The sequence below is a fragment of the Gymnoscopelus braueri genome, assembly GCF_963280865.1.
Source record: "Gymnoscopelus braueri genome assembly, chromosome: 12".
NCBI lineage: Eukaryota > Metazoa > Chordata > Actinopteri > Myctophiformes > Myctophidae > Gymnoscopelus > Gymnoscopelus braueri.
The window spans coordinates 22406578-22426329 of record NC_137614.1 but is presented as its reverse complement, the minus strand read 5'-3'; the positions used below and the strand labels follow the sequence as shown (position 1 = coordinate 22426329).

The 19752-nt window shown below is 40.2% G+C and overlaps 1 protein-coding gene across 3 annotated transcripts in view; it reads left to right on the top strand.

The window, feature by feature from the left end:
* Positions 1-7713: 7713 nt before the first annotated feature.
* osbpl2b (oxysterol binding protein-like 2b) overlaps positions 7714-19752 on the top strand; it is a 41861-nt gene continuing 29822 nt past the window's right edge. For 2 of the 3 annotated variants that reach the window (XR_013934231.1, XM_080445650.1), the window contains exon 1: positions 7714-7816. The gene's annotated coding sequence lies outside the window, so the exon portion shown is untranslated. Of the gene's footprint in view, positions 7817-12731; positions 12856-19752 lie in introns of those variants that run through there. The other variant, XM_080445651.1, reaches the window with a different exon arrangement.

Genomic DNA, 19752 nt, shown 5'->3' with positions numbered 1-19752 from the left:
CTCTTAAAAAGAGATCTTAGTGTGATTTAACGAGAAGAGAAACCACACCGCACTGTGGAAAAAAAACACTTCTTGACATTCTGCTGTCTCTACTCATTTTCTTTATATAAATGAAGCTGAAAGGACAGAGATTTGATTACATTCCATAATAATGTTATGGCAGAACTTCCAGAATTGGATGAATGGATATCACATCAGGCAGGGCAACTTACTTTGAAGAGGACAGTACATAATCATGATGCATGTACACAGTACAATACTATTTTGGGGGCCTGAGGCCTTTCTCTGTGGAGTTTGCATGTTCTCCCCATTTCACATGGGGTTCTGTTTCTCTATCATGTAGGTTTCCTCCCTCCAAAAAGACATGCTAGTTAGGCACTTGCTCCTACCACTGCCAAGAGACACTGGTCTGGTGCTGATGCTGGGCACTGGAGAACGGCTGCCCATAATGATTAGGATGGGTTAAATGCAGAGGACAAATTCCAGGTGTATGGCTTTAACAAATTCCAGGTGTATGGTGTATGGAACATCAGCCAAAAAGTGCCTCGCATTGCGAGCTTGTAGATCGGCCAAAAGCCAACTCAGGTCCAATTTACTAAGTCTAGTGGGTTAAAGTGGTTAACTTAACTTTTTTATTTTGAACACTAAAACGGATGCTTCTTTTTTCTTTTACTTTTAATGTACATTTCAATGCTTTGAAATCATTACAATAAACACCATAATTGAAAGAGATCAGGCTAACATTGTGACAGTTATGACCATAAAGTATGGCTATCTGTCTTCATCTAGTTCCTATGTCATCTATGGTGGTGAACAGGGAGCTAGCTCACCATAATACCCATAAGTCATAGCACAGACTTCCTTCCCTCTTGGGTTTTATTGCTGAATTAACACTGAAGGTTTTGGGATAATTTGACCATAAGTCTAGTTGAGCTGTCAGCCCAGTGCCGTTTTATTAAACCACAATTCCATTTCTGAAGAATGGAGACAATTTTGCACTTCGGGATGAAAAATACCAGCCACTGACAGCTGAGGGGGACTGGCTCAACGTCTGGATGAAACATGATATTTGCAGATTTTCCCATTTCCTTTGCATTTTTAAAGCCATAACTCAAAACCACAAACACCTACTGTGGTACACGTTGACACAATGAGCTATTTGCTTCAAATCGCATTACACTAATGTAGTCCTTTGTTTCCACTTGTTAAACTACTTTGTATGTCAAAACATGTTCAGATTACAATTACAAGACTATCTGTGAGAGTTGCATAGGAAATGTGTCTTCCTAGAACAGCGTGTCTCCTGTGGTCTGTGTGAACAGCAATAACAAGCTGCTTTCTCCTGCTCAGAGGATGGCCTACATAAGCATTATAACGATGTCAACACATAGACCTCCTGAAGATACCGCTGTCTCCAGGGGGTTCACACCAACACTGTGTGTGTGTGTGTGTGTGTGTGTGTGTATGTGTATGTGTATGTGTATGTGTATGTGTATGTGTATGTGTATGTGTATGTGTGTGTGTGTGTGTGTGTGTGTGTGTGTGTGTGTGTGTGTGTGTGTGTGTGTGTGTGTGTGTGTGTGAGAGAGAGAGAGAGAGAGAGAGAGAGAGAGAGAGAGAGAGAGAGAGAGAGAGAGAGAGAGAGAGAGCAAGAGAGAGAGAGACAGACAGACAGACAGACAGACAGACAGACAGACAGACAGACAGACAGACAGACAGACAGACAGACAGACAGACAGACAGACAGACAGACAGACAGACAGACAGACAGACAGACAGACAGACAGACAGACAGACAGACAGACAGACAGACAGCAAGAGAGAGATAGAGAGAGCAATAGAGAGAAACTTGTGTGACATTCTTATAAGCTATGTGTGATGTGAGCATATGTGTGTATTATAGTCACTGTTATTTTATCCTCGAGAGGAGCTGAAGATGAGACGAACTCTGTCCTTCTGCTATAAGTGAAAATATAGTAATAGTTACAATTAAGGATATGTAAGGGTTAAAGTGTCAAGGGTAGGATTAGAGAGCAGAAACTAGGATTAACCATGTACGTCCTATTTTATACTTCGGTGTTGCATGGCAAAAATAGCTGATGTACAAGATCACGCATTGTGATACGATGAGTTGTGAGCTTTTAGATGTGCCATTTTCACTATTGTTTAATTCTGGAAAAAAAATCACCTAGGCCTATAATGACCGAAATAAGGATGTAAGGTTGAACGTTGTTAAACATGATTTCGTTTTAAATGTTTAAAAAAGGCAAATAATAATTATATTTCAGAGCATGTAAATAGAATAGAATAGAACTAAGAATAGTAGAACAGAGCTACTGTCCACATGTGGATATTGTCTTCAATAAGGTATAAAACAGACACAATCACTTTAACATACCATCACAAAGCCTCCAGTAAACATTTCTTGAAAAAGTTGTGTAAACATGGAAGTAATTCAAATTAGGAATTCAATGAGATTATGGCAAATGTACAGGCAATGGCCAGTGTACTGGTATTATGGTACAGTTTGACCTATCCAGGCAGTCATGGTTCACTGAGGGACAGGGGTTATATGAGATAGAATGGTATTTATGGTCTGTATCCCCATCTAGTGGTGAGTTGTGGAATGCACTCAGACTGCAGGGTCATGAAGGGGGTGCATCAGAGATCAACACACTGCACTGTACGGAACAACAACTTAACAACTACACAACAGTACTTCATGGAGAAATGCTCCTTGTTTTGTTTGTGTATTAACATGAGAGCCGAATCATTCCCTTGGCATTTCTCTGATGGGTGCTAATCCTTTTTTTATGCCAACACAGCAGCATAGCACTTGGCACAAAAACAAAGGGCAACAAAATATCCTAATGAATGCCCTGGACTAATGGCACGAAGAAACACAAAGAAAGATAACTATTTATCTAGCTTTTCCCCCTTGTAGAATCCGTTTTACTGCACAGTAAACTCTGAGAGTGTACAAATGTAACTAAAGTCAAATTAACACTCTGTATGAAATATTCAGTTCAATGTAATGTGCTTTATATGCACGTAGGCCGAGAACAATGTTGCTAATGCATCAAAATAAAATGAAAGGTTGACACCCCCATCACTCTGAGGACACAATGGCAGTAATTGTGGTCGATGTTGCTGGGTTAGCTCAGTTGTTTGCCAATGGTACAGTTAACCACTATTAATACATTCCTTGTGTGTGTGTGTGTGTGTGTGTGTGTGTGTGTGTGTGTGTGTGTGTGTGTGTGTGTGTGTGTGTGTGTGTGTGTGTGTGTGTGTGTGTGTGTGTGTGTGTGTGTGCGTGCGTGCGTGCGTGCGTGCGTGCGTGCGTGCGTGCGTGCGTGCGTGCGTGCGTGCGTGCGTGCGTGCGTGCGTGTGTGTGTGTGTGCGTGCATGTAAAATACACCTCCAACCTCCAGGCAGACTCAATTTGCAACTATTCTTTTATCCCAGAGTTTGCTTGATGTAAGCCACTGGCTGTATGTATGTATGCATGTATGCATGTATGCATGTATGCATGTATGTACTGTATGTATGTATGTATGTATGTATGTACGTACGTACGTACGTACGTACGTACGTACGTATGTATGTATGTACAGTATATGTACTGTATGTGTGCTTGTATGTATGTGCACCTATATGTCTACATGAGTTTCTGGAAGTGTGAGCATCACTGTGTGCGTGCGTGTGTGCGTGCGTGCGGGCGTGTGTGTGTGCGTGCATGTGTGTGTTTGGACAAGCAGAACTTTGTGTACTGTTAGGAGCTTGAATGGAGACCATTCTGTCCTCCTCTGTTCTCTCTCCCCCTCCTCTCCTCTGTTCTCTAATTCTTTCTTCTCATCACACAATAACATGGCTGTTATGTAACTGGGGAAGAGGTCTGCACGTCTGACCAACCCTCCCCACTTCTCAGCTGACAAACATCATTAACAAGAATGCACTCGGTCAAGTACTGACCTCCGCCAAGGCCTACAAATCTTCCCAATGCTTATTTGAAAGTTTGGCCTGTTGGTGGCGCAAGAGGAATGTCATGGGATCAACTCAATAATTTCTTCCCCTACAGCACAGCAATTTTTGTGCAACCTGGACATAATGTTTTGAGAAATGTTGGTCACAGACAGGTGAAAAAAAACATAACCTCCTTGGCTGAGGTAAGTATATACAGTAAAATGCTGTAATACTTCAGACTCATATACTATAGGACTGACTGTGACCTCTGATCAGGTGAAGAACGAACTGAGGTTACACCAGGGCAAGTCTGCAGGGCTGGATGGCATCAGTCCAAGGGTGCTGAAGACACGCGCAGAACAGCTGGCAGCGGTGTTCGAGCATTCTGCAGCACCTATGGCCTCTGGTGAGTGACTCCTGGGAACCTCTACAGTTCACTTACCGAGCCAAGGTTGTAGTGGAGGATGCCATCATCTACATGCTGCAGAGGGCTTGCTCACACATGGAGAAGCTCAATAAAATCATAAAGAAGGCTAGCTCTGTGGTTGGCCTCCGAATGGAAGGGCTGCAGTCAGTCGCAGAGAGGAGGATTAGGGACACTTAACTCCATCCCGGTTAACCCCTCCTATCCACTCTATGGCGAGATGAAGGAACTTCAGCCAGAGGCTCACTCTCCCCCTGAACATGCATACGGAGCGGTACAGACTTTGATTGATTGATTGATTGAATATTTTATTAGACAGAAATGTAAAACAGCACGAGTACATTCAAACACTTTGTCTAACTGTTAGACTCTAACAGGATAACACCCAAAAAGTCCCTGCGGTATTGTTTCCATTGGTGTCCTAGGTATTCAATTCATCAACATATAAAAATAGCAACAGCTATGCTGTGGGATTAATAAAGTATACCTCATCTCATATCATCTCAAATTTAGAAATGTTTCCGCCAAGTGTCAGTCTCATTCTGTTCTATTGCTCCCATAGTTTGTGCATCTTCTGGACCTAACTTTCCATCTCTCTTTCTCTCTCTCTGTTGCTCTACTCTCTACCCTTCTCTTTAAATGTCTTTTCATCTCTGTGCCTGTCTCTTTTTTCCTGGTCTTTCTGCCTGTATGTTTGTCTCTCAGAATCAGAATCAGCTTTATTGTCACATCACAGGCTTACAGAAGTAAAGAAGTGGGTGAAATTCGTTTTCGTGCATAGTTCCCATCGTATCGTTATTTCCATAGAAGAAAGAAAGGGAAGAAGAAGAGGGGGGGGGGGGCAAGGGGGGAAAGGAGATCAAACAAGAAAATAAATAAAATAATAACAAAATATCTACATATTTACACATGGTACCTGAGATAAGATATATACTCCCGACGGTGTAGATAAAAAAAGAAAGGCTAAAAAATACAAAAAAAATGAAAATTTGACAATGTTTTGGAGCTCACATGGAAGCACTACCATTTTCTCTCTCTTCAGCCTCTCTAGTCTGTTTTTCTGTCTCTGTTTATCTTGTTCTCTTTTAGCCACTTCTCTTCCTGTCTCAAAATTTCTCTCTCTTCCTCAATTTCCTCTGTCATATTCATGTTCTTTCTGGGCATACTATATATAGTGTAAAGTTTGTGCAACTACAGTACAGTGACACAGTAATAACAAAGAGAGCATTCCCATACATACAGTATGCACACAAATGGAGAGGGGGGGGGGCACACTTGATTATATGCAGTCAGGTTACATGCAGACCATCTGCTTCTAGTCATGCTCAGGTTGTTTCCTAAAAACACAGACAGCTGCATCAACCATATTGATGACTGACTTCTTCCATTATTGATGAGAAAGAATACACTGGTCAAATTATCTCATATGGACAAGACCTGAAATCAACACTTGCAACACAGCTAAATACATGTTGCCTTTATTGTGACTCATGTTATTTCAAAGTGACAACTCATACAATATGATCTGGTACATATGTAACTGGTGCAATTTAAATCTCTATTCTTCTAGTCTTGCTTGACAACTGAGTGACTGACTGACTGACTGACTGATTGACTAACTGACTGCTTATTACCAAATGTATGATCATCACTATTATCTCCGCCAGGCCTGACGGTCAAAGGTTGGGGATTAGGCTATGTTTTTGCCTTTATCTTTGGAGTCATTGTAATAATACAAGACAATACAATACCTAATATTTGTAGAAAAATCAGTAGCATCAGTCGATGCTACTACCAAGGTATTCAAGGAGTTAAACAATGCTCACTTGTATTTTGAGGTCAGCCATTCTTTTAGTTTAGTTTTGAGTTTGGGTAGGCAGTCAAGATCTTTAATGGGTTTTGGTAGGTCATTCCACATTATGGTGGCAGCATAGTAGAAAACATTTCCCCCCATGTTTGAACCGAATTTTGGGGGAACGAGGTCAGTTGATCTCCTTCTGGTGTTATGCCCATGGGCATCCGCATCACTCACCCTAGAGAAGTATGTAGTTTGACAGGTATCTGGGCACTGATCCTCTTAGTATCTTAAAGACCAGACCGTTTTACAAGATCAAGATGTGTCACATTTTTCATATTCCTTTTCGATTGGCTATGATTGACTTCTAAAATTCAGAGGAGCGCACTTTTCTACTAGTTATTGTTATTACAGTCTTGACAGTTGAGAATTGTAAGGAAACTGGAACAGTATATGGCAATGGTGAGTATTTAACATAAATATAACACACACACACACGCACGCACGCACGCACGCACGCACGCACACACACACACACACACACACACACACACACACACACACACACACACACACACACACACACACACACACACACACACACACACACACACACACACACACACACACACATATAAATATATATTTATGTTTTATTTGCAATGTATCAATGGGACAGAATGTTAAAGGTGTTTGATTTGGTTTTGAAAATAGTGTTCTACAGAAACATTGGTGTGACAAGAATGACAAGTGTGTGTGATTTGTCTTTTATCCATTTACCTGTCCTGGCTGGTACCATAGACTGGTACACGCTGTTCCATTCTTTACCTGTCTAGCGCGGTGGGGGTTGGTCCGTTGTCTGTTCGCTAACACATGATTGGTTTCTTGTCATGCCGCCCCAAAGAGTGGAGTTTAGATCCCATGTTCCGGGGGGAATGGTCACGCAATGATTGGCTAGTTGGTCGTCAGCCCGTTTGTACGAGTTTTTAGATTTACGACACACATTGACACATATGATATAATACAGTCAAGAACAAGCATGTGCCATGTTATAATAATACATTGTTCTGTCAAGTGTCCAGATGAAACTACATTTTGTTCTAACAATAACTTTAATGTCGGCGTTGATAGCTAACGTTGCCTTAAAAAAATCGCAGTCAGGGATTGCAGGTCTTGCATTAGTATTACACTATGGTATTACATGTCTGCACTCTGCAGCACCATGTCTGCACTCTGCAGCACGCACCATGGTTTACCCATTTACATTAAAAGTAACAACAGCCCGTTCTCTCTTTACTAACTATGTTATGTTTCTGATTCTGACCATTCTGTTAACCATATGACATATGAATATAAGCCATAAACTGAATGAACCAACTGAATGAGAAGTAGGTATATAACCAGGCATCTTGCACGAACCAGACGGTTGCCTGTGACAACCAACCAGGCAATCGCAGCAAGTCAGACCGCCCCTCCGGGCTATGGGATATGGACGTTACCCATACCGCCCATGATACCGCCCCCCTGCCAGCTACTTCCGTCTCTGTGTCAACAACATCACAGAGGTTCTATAACGTCTCATCTTCTCTTCTTGACCTGTCAGCACATCATTGCACCTTACAACAGCCACCACGGTAAGGACGTTGTGCTTTTATACAAATGACGGTATTGTTTATTTAACGGAGTCCGTTGGTCTTGTTTTGCAAAGTCGTAAAACGTGCTGTATCTTTGTGAAGAACTGGGAGCTAGGTCCACTAGCTTTGTTAGCATCCTTTTTTTTGTAGCCCGCCGCCCGCTAACGTTGTTCGGGCTGTCAAACTGATCCCATCAGAGATCAGTGTTGCCATGTTGGCTTATTATAAGCGACTTTGTGCTTCTTTTTCTGTAAAGTTGCTAGTAAATATTGGTAGTTGCTGGTTGTGTTTTTTTGGGGGTCTTGTTTCTATAGCATTTGCTTATTTAGGCTTGCTTCCAATTGTTTTTTTTATTTAAACCAGTGGTTCTGGGAACATTTGTGTTAATGTTTCAAAAATATTCCAAATTGTATTGCAAGAGTTTTTGAAAATAGCAGATCGTTGTGAGCTTGTAGATCGGCTACGCATATAGGTTTAGTTTAAAGCGCTCATGTGGCCTAAATTGCATCTTTTGGGCTTGTTTTCCTAGACCTGCGGTTGCTTATTTCTCTCTCAAAATCTGCCAACGCTGTCAAAGATCCGATCATCTTGACAATGAAAGCGTTGGCATGCATAACTGAGACAAGGTGTCTGCTGTGTGTCATGGATGGTAATCACACAAACCTGTCTCTGAGATTCGATATGTTTTTGCCCTCTCTCACCGAAAACACACTCTGCCAATGTCAAGGCGTGCGTCATATATACAATATATCGATTAGTCCAGAAGCTATAGCATCTATAGGTGGTACTATGCTAACGTTAGCGAGTATCAAATGCACAAAAGGAGATCTTTGTTGGCATCAGTAAAACGCTGTAGTACTACATCGTTAATCGAGATCTTGTCAGTGATCCAGTCTGAAGCATTCTGTCCGTTTCCCAGCATTGTGTTGCGGTATGGCTTTATTGGTATTAATTCCAAGACATTCGGTGTGAGAGCCTGCATGTTTATATGTGTATAGTAGGCACAGAGACAGACAAAAGGTGAGTAGGAGTGTGTGTGTGTGTGTGTGTGTGTGTGTGTGTGTGTGTGTGTGAGTGAGAGAGGGAGCGAGAGATCAGAGATGTGAGGGCGTTGCTGCAATGGAGGAACTGCTCAATATCTCAAGCATTCCCATCACACATAAAGTTTGAAAAAGGGGCTATTATCAGTTCAGTACTGCTGCGGTTACCGCATTACCGCGGTAATGTAACCGCATTATCGTGGTAAGAAATACGTCACCACCGCAATGATCACAGTTTCACTGCTGTTTTTTTTTCTGAATGGGGAACATGCCACCCAAGACATGATGCTAACATTACTGTGGATTCGTGTGGATCCATTTACATTTCCCTACAAAAGTCGGAGAGGATTATTATACGTCTATAATGAAAATAAATGTGTCCAATTATGTCTGTAGTCTGACACACTATTCGTTTTACCTTTACTGTGCTGGAACATGCTACATCTCCTATGCACAACTAAACTTTAGACATAGTTAAACAGTGATGCCTCACTCACTTCCTGGACTTCTTTTTTTCACTGACCTGAAAAAAATATTTTGTGGGGAAAGTTTTTTTATTTGGACTTGCTTGACATCATAAAAAGCAAGGGATTCATCTTGTAATGTTACTGAATGCTCGTATGTAAGATGGACTTTACTTTATGCAATCAGCTGAGCTGAGCATTGTTTTCATATCTGCATGCCATTTTCAGATAATCCTACCGTTCTAGTGCCATTATACATGCATTACTGCAAATTGATCAAAAATCACATTGTGTAAATGTTTTGTGAAAGCACTAATATCAATATCAAGATTTTATGTCAAAAGTTGTCCTCATCATCCAGCCCACTATATGAAGATCTGAATCTGTGTTTAACAAATTGTTGACCAAGAAAAACAAATTACACTTTTATTTTGCTCTGTCAAGTGTCCAGTTGTGGTGACAATCTAATTCTTGCATTTGTTCACATTTATTCCAAGGCTTCCATTTATTGTCTAACATTTGAGGATCAAATATATATTATTTATACTTTTAATGGTGGTTACCACCACAATGGTTTGAATGGCTTTCCCAAGGAAAAAATCAAGACTGCAGCAGCTCTACTTTTAATAGTACTGATGCTCAGTCTAGTTGTGGCGCTATCAGGTTCTATCTTCTTCATCATGGTTCAGGCTTACAAAGATAACAGCAGAGAATGTTCCCTTGCCTGTTTGTCCCCTTAATGCCTGTTTGTCCCCTTAATGTCTCTACAACAAAAGACTCTTGAAAAAAGATAAACACTTGTCTCTGTCTAAGATTATTACAGGACATTGGCACCATGAAATAGAAAGTTGTTCTCTAGGAAAATCACATCGCTGGTGGGTGAACCATTTAATGTGCTGCTAACCAACACTCAAACACAACATCGAGCTTGTATTTCCTCTCCAGGCTAATCATCTTATATTGTTCAATGTCTGACAAAATAATGCAGAAATACCTTGAAAGTAACCTTTAAAAAAAGCACAGAAGGGCCTGTTTAACATTGCATATGGGAACAAGGTTACAGAGAAGCAGATAATTGCAGCCGTATCAATTGGCTACTTTGAAAATGTCTGTGTGACATTTAGCTATTGCGCACAAACTAAATGACAAGACTGTTTATCATTTAATTGTTTATCTAGCCTCATTATTTGCCATGGTAACAGTTTCCCTGGGGGTCCACAATATAAACACTAGGAATGAGTCTAGATGCATAGCAATGTTCATGTTATTGAAAGCCACATTTTTGTTTTGTTAAACGTTGGCCATGATAAACTTATAATACAGTACCAAGGCATCAAGATACTATTCATACTGTACATGTGTCAGTTATGGTGAGCATCATCCACATACGTGGCAATAGCAGCATTGGTTTACATTAAAATATAAGTCCATATAAAGTTGTATTCCTTCACAACAGATGAAACCGTTCCCTTTAGAAATATTAGCTAATACCTATTAGGCATAATAGGCAACTTACTCCCCAGGTGTCTTAATTGCCTCTAGTTAGTTGCTACGGCAACATGCTCCACTGTAAGAAGACTCTAAGCAAGGTCCCTATAGTTACAGTAACAAGTAACAGTAACAATTAAAAGTAACTCACAGCAGGGAAATTGTGTGTGTGTGTGTGTGTGTGTGTGTGTGTGTGTGTGTGTGTGTGTGTGTGTGTGTGTGTGCTCACAGCAGGGAAATACCAGACGTGAGATGGTCAAAATGTTTTGAAGTTGGCTGTACCTCAGTTTTAGAGGAAGCCTTCCTTACTACTAAACAAGTAAAATGCCAACTATTTGTACAAGCCATTATACATCTAGGATATAAGTGTCAGCTCATTGCTTTTATATTTGGCAGCTTAGGGCCATGTCCACAGGCTGGTGGTCAGGGGCTTGAGGATTATGAGGTTGTCCAGGTGTAAAGCAAAGCAGCTTGCAAAATACTGCTCAATCTCCTGCATTATTGGCAGTCGCTCTATTTGGAGGAGAAGGGGATTCTTATCCATAATTGTCCCTTGTATGACATCACTGCAAATGTGTCCATGTGTGTTGTCTTCAGTTGTTTACATTCTGTAAACTTTTTTGGAGCCATGTACTGACGTACATGTTATTTCAAGAATGTATGGCATCAGAAGCAAGCTGACAAATATTTAGGCCCTTGTAATGTATTTTATAAAAGTGTGTGTGTGTGTGTGTGTGTGTGTGAGAGAGAGAGATTTCATGAAATTGGCAGGATTTTAGTTTTAAACAAAAGACCAGCATTACATTTAAAGGTGATGCTACTTGATTTATCAACATCAAATTAATTTAATTCAATGTTTTGTAATCAAATAAATGGTTTAAGTCTTGCATCATGTGAACATTGTCTTACATTCATCCAATACTTAAAAATAGAATCACCAGATGAATGGTTAGTTGCAGCCCTAACTCATTCATTTCCAATAGGACATTGTTATTTTCACAAGTTTCTCTTCCTTTTCGATCTGTCTGGGACAAAGTTTGGCTCCAATTTGAGACTTGAAATATTGATGATAAAAATAATAATGACCTTATCAGAGAACATAAAGGTTTAGGTTAGAACTAACTCCTGCCCCAGATAACCCCATTAAAATAATACTGTGAGTGTGTGTGTTGTTCTGTAATATGTTTAGTGATTTACTTTCAAAGCAGATGTCCTCAACCAAGGCTGACCGTGGCTGCCTCTGCCATAAATCTAAGACCTTGCATCTCTCTCTCTCTACCTCTCTAACATATTTTTCTCACTCTCCCGCTATGCTATCTTCCCCTTTTTAAAGGGGTACCTGAAAGGTACCACTGTCAGTATTCAGGTCTCAAAAGCGCTGTGTTTATATAATTCTTCCATTTCTAAGGTTACCATTTTAATGTCTACAATACTCTGTGATTGTGCTGCTGGTCTTTGTCCATTCTGACAACAAGCCACTAAGCTGGCCAGTATGCATTCTATTCAAATGAAAGAGGAGCCTGATCCTCTGATCTTGTCAAAGGCCAACAGCAGCAGAAGTCCAACATTGGTTTCAGTCAAGTGTGTGTGTCTGTCTGTCTGTCTGTGTGTGTTAATGAAGTTCTATGCACATCATGTACCGTATATTGGGCCATATATATGGGTGTGTGTGTACTGTGTATGTAGTTGTATATGGGTGTGTGTATTCTGTGTTTGTGTGCATGCCGTGGATATATAGAATATGTCTTATGGGGTATCAGAGGTGTGTTATTGATCTATGCAGGTATGTGTGTGCTGGTGTCTATAAAGAGAGGGAACAGGGTGTGTGTGCATACGCTGTGGTGACTCAGTACTGCGTTCTTCATTGCATGGTAACGGCTCTCTTTCCCTCGTGTGTCACTCTCTCACTGGCTTTGGATGTTATTGCAAACTCTCAGAGGATGACAGTGTGCAGCGTTGCTAGTAGCTTACTAGCTGTACACTGGACTATGCATGGAACAACTGAATGGATAGGCTTGAGGCTTGGCTAACATGATCAGACTGATGGGTGAGCTAAGCTTATATCCTTGGTGCTATAAATGAACAGCCGCCTTGCTAGCAAGCTATAATAGTTCTCTCGATTGAGCAGGTAATGCAAAAAAAAAGCTAAAAAAGCCATTTGACATATTTTACAAATATCCTATCTGGCTAATAATATCAATGGTCAGTACTATTGTCAATACATGTTGGTAGGCTGTGCTAAGATGCTGTGAAAGTTGGGTAGTGACGAGTGTGTAATGTTTCGTTAGGAAGGAATTGATACCACAATGAGGTCAAAGAGGTTAGGCTCTTTAGTAAGTAATGTCTACAGTACCGTTACTTACTTACACTTACTTACTTACAGTTGGCCAACAACAGTGGTGCTGACCAGGGCAATGGAAATGAGTAAGCTTGGCTAATTAAGTTAATTGTATGGAATGACTGCTGTCACAGCAGCAAATTCTCTTGACAATGACAAAGGATTAATTTAACTACACATTAAGTTCCACCACATAATTGCTGTCCTGAGTCTGACCACACATTTGAACCCGCTGGTGTCCTTACATTTAAAAGTAATTATCTGTGTGGATGGATGCTTCACTCATATCCTCTAAAAATGTCTGTGAGAGAGCATAACCAAGGCTAAAAAATAGATAGAAAAACTATCTTGGTTATCTAAAAACTTTAGCTTTAATTTGTTCTCCTTTTTGAAAGCTTCCCCAGAAAACACTGATTGAATGCACTGCCTTCAATCATCACAAAATACATTTTCAGCTTCACATTCAAACATAAATACTGTATTATTATTTTGCCAATACTTGTCATACTGATTATTCTTTTTTAAAGTAATAATAATAGGTCAATACTGATGAACATTGTGCATCCCTAGCGCCATGATTGTGATGGGCTAACTACAAATTTCAACAGACATGGCTGACAAGTTTAGTTCCTAGTATCTGAAATTATGGTCTGTGGCACCACAGAATTATTAAAAAAAAGGAAAAAAAAGGAAAAATTCTGCATAAAAAGAAGCATCTAAGAAAAATACAAAATCGAAAAAAAAACACTTTGAACATTTTTGAACAATTCCACCAAGTGTTTGAGGTGCCTGTTTCACCCACTTCCGGGGGGCGGAGCCAAAATCCGAGCCCGAAGTATTTGTTCGTAGACCCCCACAGAAAAAGTTTCGGAGCGATTCGGGCACTTTTCATTTAACATTGGGTTTGCCATCAATAATGTTTGTGACATCATAAACATTGCCATTCTGAGATCGCCTGTTCAGACACGCCCATTCTGGAAATCCATGAAATGAGAAGGAATGACTGAATTAAAAAAAAAACATTTTTTGGGGTACAAGAGACACTGGGGACCCCAAAAAATACAAAAAACCAAGAAAAAAGTGATTTTCATGGTGTAGACCCTTTAAGTGGTTAAAACATCTGTTGAATCTAAATCTTGAATGTCCTTCACAAAGTAAATTGTTCAGTGATTCAGAAGAAAGTGATAGCCATGCATTTTTGGAAATGAAATTATGCTGTTGTAGATCAATGAAATTGTCTGATAGGTTCTCTTGGATGGATTCAATTACAATCTATCACCACATAACCAATGCTGGGTTGTAGGGAAAATTGCTTTCAGTACAGCATGATGGAAGACTGCTCGATACCAAACAACACTTCATGAATACACAGATCAGATTTGACTATTGTGTACCTTGGCATGAGATTTAGAATATCTTTAGGCAGCGGCCTGTCATAAAGTTAGTGGAGGTAAGTAACATGCATTTAGGCGAACTGGTGAAATCCTAAATTAACCAGCCTAGTTTAACATTTTAAGTCGGAGATACTGAAACTGCTGTATCTGCTGATTGAGGTGGGTGATAGATCAACATGATACTGGTGGTAGATTCCTGCTTGTCATATGGTGGAAAGGTTATGGTACGTTCACACGGGCAGATTAAAAGATACATGCTACCATTCATTTTCAATGGAAACCAGCGACATGAAGATACAAAGATACATCCGACGTTTGTAGCTCTAGCGACAAAGATGCAAAGCTACAAATTCAAGTTGAGCTGGGTTCAATTTCCAGATACAAAGATACAAAGCTACAACTGTAGCGCCGATGTCTGCACGTTTGATGACGTCAGCGACTGCGTTGAGCAACACAGATACAAAGCGACAAAGATGCGTATGTTTGTATCTTTTAATCTGCCCGTGTGAACACACCATGAATGTGCATATCAATACAATTTGTGAATGAGGACAGACTGGAGTTTTTAGTCGGTTAGTGGCTTACATCAAGCAAACTTTAGGATAAAAGAATAGTACCAATGAGTCTTACAGGCCTGTTTACACACACACACACACACACACACACACACACACACACACACACACAGCCTTAACCACCAGGTCATACTGTGCTCGCCATGACTTTCAGACTCATGCAGATTTCTGCATGGCGTGCATATTATGTGACTTGTGATGGTGTGTGGGGTGTGTGCATGGTGCCATGTCTGTCATAGTTACGTAACGGCCCACGGGCGTCTGGGAGAGAAAGCGAGCAACATGATCTGAGAACCTCCTGCAGGCTGCAGCCAATGAGAGCGCTCTGTGTTTGTGTGTGAGAGGAAAAAGGACTGAGAGAGGGAGGGAGGGAATTAAAGAATAAATTAGACACATTTTGTCTAATCTCTAGACAAAGTGTGTGTGTGTGTGTGTGTGTTGCCGGGTTTAACTCTAAAAATTGACACAGGTAAAGATTTAAAAATGAATTAAGGTTTTGCTGTGGAGTTTGGTGAGAGCAAGGTCTCACTTGCTTAGATATGGTTGCTTGGATCATTGGGGTAAACGTGTGATCCAGTGACCCAGCAAACTGTAAAAATACTGACAGTAAAGGCCTTTGCAGACAGGGTGCGATTTTTCGCACGGAAAAAACGGACAATATCATTTTTTAAATGAACACATGGTTCTCAATGACCTCATGCACACCGGCTCCGAATTTACCGTGCGGCGATGCGATGTGGCGATGCGTTTTTTTCCCAATCGAACCCAGTTCGATTCGTGCGTCTTTTCGCATGCGGTAAAAACTGATTGACTAATGTTTGCAAAGGCCTTAACACACACAAGCTGTTTGAATAACAAATGTTTGTAGGCTATTCTGCAACATCTATTTTAGATTTTTTTTCTATTTGATTCTATCCAATCATGGCCTTGACAACACATTCTATCCAATCAGGTTTTGTAACAGAATAGAATTCTTAAAGTTGTCACAATGTACTAGTACTGTAGTTTGAATTGATGCTTCGTAGTGCATGGAAGTGGGCACTGACAAACTGCTGTGGGTGTTGAGCCAACCTAACACTGGTGGCAGTTGACATTTTTATCAAAAGTTGACTAATCAGTAGATTGTCTTAATGATTAGTCAACTAGTTGGTCTCGATGATATCCTACTGTATATAGCCTAATTCTTCTGTATTGGGACATGTCCACCAGATGTGGTTCTGATCTGATTCTCTAGCATGTAGCTGCAGCAGACATGTCAATGTTGTTGTTTGAAAAAATAGTTGATAACAGTAAATCTGATTTATATGTTTAGGTATTTTAAAAAATATATAAAAGTAAACTGTTTTGTTAGGCTGATTTGTATGTGGCGCTATCGTGTATCCCTGCAGAGAAATGCATGCACCTTGGAAAGTCCCGGGAGGCGTATGCAACTAGTGACATGTTTTAATAGCCTATTACAAGCCAACAGTCCTACACCTTAATCATTTGTGATGCTGCTTAATACCACCAATGTGTTTAAATGGTGATTTCAGCTCCCAAGATGAAAATAACATGCTAGTTCCACTCTCTGTTACAATGAAGAAAGGATAACTTAATGCTAGATCAATACAGTCTCATGTTCCTGTAATCCTAGAATAATGATATGAGAGAGATGTGCCAGCATGTGCAGATTATCTACTGAAAGAATATGAAAGCTCAATGTTTTTAATACTTATTAGTTGCTATATTGCTGGGGCTTGCAGAGGCTTTGGCAGCATAACGGGCCAGTTTCATACTCTGTTCACCTATTACATGCCTAAAATAGGGATGCCAGGTTGAAAGTGGTTATTATACATCAGCTGCCATTACTGATGTCATCAAAAAAGTCTAATAGCCAATATACTGTATCAGCCAGACCAATATATCGGTCGAGCTCAAAGCTCAAGGTTCTCTGGACTCAGACCATGAGACACAACAAGGTCAAGAGTATGTTTTTGATTGACACGGAATGACAGATTAAATGATTCCAATAGAGTTCCAAATGATGTAGCAAACATAGGACAGAACAGCAAAGAATACTGAATGTGAACTTGATCATGGTTATGCCTTATAATTAAATGGATCAAAAGGCTAAAATTAAATTAAAGGCTACAATTAAATTAATTTGGGTCAATTCAGGTCACACACTGCTCGTTTAAGACGGGTCTCAGTCCTTGTTAGTCTAGGTCATTTGATTGAATTGTTAAAAATAAAAGATTTGTTTGTTTGAGATGCAGCATTCTAAGGGTTTTAACAATTACTGTCATTCCTGAGACAATAGCATGGCGCTTACTAGGTCTGTTGTTAACTATTCTATGAATGAAAAGTGCATGTGTGTGATTGTATTCATTAATAGATCAGACCAATGGTGGGGTTTGGCAGCCACAGTGACCATAGTACATAGGATGGGTAAATGCAGAGCACACATTTCACATACTGTATGTGCAAATCATTTGTATAGACTTGAGTTTCTCATGTGTGCGTGCTGTAGGCAGGAGAGCCATTTGAAAAATGCTACTGCTCTACATCAGTATTATTAATGTTGTAAACTTTGACCTAAATGATGATTGAACACAGTTATTTGTGTCATCATAATGAAGTATAATATATGTGCTAGCCTCAGCATTTGGAAGCCATGCATATTGTATTGGTGAAATGGTCATCTTTGTACTAATCCCTGGTACTGTCCGTGAACTGAGTCGATGTGTTGCTACGGCTGCTTGACCAAAGTTTTACTTAGTTTTCCAAGGTTTTATTCTTGAGGCATGTTTATTTCTATAGAATAGGCTGAACTCTCCATTCACAAGCTAAGGTATCTGTGACATACGTTCCTAAATTACATGTGTTGGAGAGAATCTTGTCAAAAATGATTTAGCTTATCATCATAGTGGCTTAGCTGAAGATATACATTTTGCCTGCATGGACAGCTGAAGACCTAACCTTTCTCTCTCCATCTCTTATCAATTGTGGACATGGAGTACGAAGTCCAGCAGTGTGCCTGAGGCGTTACCTGTTACTGGGAATGTTAAAGCCCAACCAATGGTATACAAAGAGGGTGAACAGGAACGTTCTTGTTCTCCCCATTTGTACAGCAGTCTAGGTTCAATGTTGAGGAGGGAACAGCCATTTAGCTCTTGGTTGGCTACATTATGATGCCATAGATCTAACGCTATAAACAGCATTAGCCTTTTGGTTTTTAAAAGCCATATGCGAATGGATGTACAGGTAAGGAGAACAACATCTGATGATGCTGATCGTAGTGAGAAATGTGAGTAGATTTGATGCGCCTCTCTTCCCTCTGCTAAGCCTCATTGAGGAAATCCTAATGGATTTATTTTATTGACTATGGCCAGTGTTAAATGCAAAATTCAGCTAGTGAACAGTGAACATTTGATGCTTCTAAATGCTACATGAGGCAGCCGTAGCAGCCTAGCAGGGCATTTGGTTCCTCACAGAAGTTGCAGTAGCCTTATGTTGGAAATTGATTGCAGAAAATGTGCTAGTAATTCTTTGGGGATTTTAAAGGCTGTATAAAACAGTGCAGGTAAGGAAATAATTGAATGATGCTGACTGCAGGAAGTGCGAGCAGTCTGTCAGTCTCTGTTCCCCTTGCCTATACAGGCTAGGCTTCGGTGAGAAGGCTTGAGCAGTATATTCTAGTCTAGGGTAATAACAAAGTGTCAAATCTTACTTTTAGGCTACTTTTATAGGTTTCTCTGTGTTACTGTAAGTAGCCTTATTGTCTCCGCCAGGCCGAAAGGCATGGCGAGAGAGTATGTTTTGCCCCCTGTCCGTCCTTCCGTCCGTCCGTCCGTGTGTCCGTGTGTCCTGTCCGTGTGTTACCAGCTAATCTCCGGCACCGTTGACCCGGTTGCTGCAAAACTGTGCACACACTAGGGATGGGTATTGGCAACAATCTCACGATACGATACGTATCACGATACTTGGGTCACGATACGATTATATTGCGATACGCATCACGATACTTGGGTCGTATCACGATATTGGGATATATTGCGATATATTGCGATATATTGCGATATATTGTGATATATTGCGATATATTGCGATATATACATATATCACAACTACATATTGTTTATATATACACTACATATTGAGTAGCTGCAGATCTGTGATAGGTTCTTTGAATGTTTTTCATAAAGCCTGTATCTGAAAAAGCAAAAAAAAAAAAAAAAAAAAAAAAACCTTTTTTTTTTTTTTTTTTTTTTAATCGCGATATTGATACTGGAATATCGATACAGTATCGCGAAATAAAATATCGCGATATATCGTGATATCGATAATATTGCCCATCGACTCCCTGGATGCCAATTCAGAACCTCTGCCCCACATTTTTCACATGGGCCTGTCATAGCGCCACCAGGAGGCCGATTTGTGCAAAACCTATTTTTCCCCATTACTCCTACAGTTTTTAACCAAACCTCATGTAAATCGGTACACAGTATCTCTATAGTCATGTGATCAACCCTGATCTGTACGATTTCCCATATTCCATCCTCATTGGTTAAGGTTGGCTTCCAAAGTTTGCAGGATTGGTCCGTTTTGAACAAAATGCCTCAAATCATGAACGCAGCTTGCCATTTCCAAAAATTGCA